The following is a 972-nucleotide window of genomic DNA, read 5'->3' as shown; positions in this document are numbered from 1 at the left end:
CATGTCAAGTTATACTGATTATTCATCTAATAGTTTTAGTGAGTATCAGATGACACAAGAACAGATGGTGGGTTTGGTGCAAAGGAATTTCCCAATATACCTCCAAATGAATTGTAAGTAACAGCCAAGAAAATGGTTCAATGGTGTTAGCAGCAACTTTTTACTATTCATTGTGGCTTTACTTAGGCCTGGGCCAAGATACGTTTTCGGAGGGACACACTTAGTGGTGGCCCTCTCTGTCCCTAACTTATTCTTGGCTCTAGTGACAAATTGCACATTGGAAGCTTGGATGCTGCTACTATGGTAGTAACTTTTTGTTTTCTTAGCTGGTTCTGCCCAAAGTTGTCATATCCAGGGTAGCAATATTTTATGGGTCTCCTAATAAAAATGTCAAAGAGCTAACAGCTGTGCAATGTGGCTAGTCATCAGGAAACACAGGCTGTTGCTTTTACCTCATGAAATACTTTATTTTAATTGCAATTAGAAATAGTAAATAACTCGTTACTACTCCCTTCTTCAAATAATGGTTTCAGATTTTCAGTCTCTGCTTCTGTCAAAGAACTTTTAACACCCTATTTGAAGTGGTCTGAAAGGGAGGGCTGGAATTCTAATTTCTTGCATTTGTGAAAACAATTCTCTTTGGATCTAGATATAGAAGTGAAAGTGTGAGCTGGCGCCATTAATATATAATACTGTAATATAAGTAATGCTCCCACAAGTGATACTACTGAATTCTCACTGAAACTTTTCTAGAACAATATCTTCCTTCTTTTAAGAATAAAGTGGTTCTGGGGCCGGCCGAGTGGCGCGATGGTTAAGAACTCGCTTGGGATGCCAGAGGGCCCTGGTTCGGATCCCACATGTGAGGGCCAGTGACACTTGCCTGTTCCCCTTTCCCCAATTCCCCAGCACTGTTCCCATCCCCCCAATTCCCCAATAAAAATCTTAAAAAAAAAAAAGAATAAAGTGGTT

This window comes from Hipposideros armiger, unplaced genomic scaffold (genome assembly GCF_001890085.2).
Source record: "Hipposideros armiger isolate ML-2016 unplaced genomic scaffold, ASM189008v1 scaffold_146, whole genome shotgun sequence".
NCBI classification, from domain to species: domain Eukaryota; kingdom Metazoa; phylum Chordata; class Mammalia; order Chiroptera; family Hipposideridae; genus Hipposideros; species Hipposideros armiger.
Note: the sequence above shows the minus strand (reverse complement) of the source record.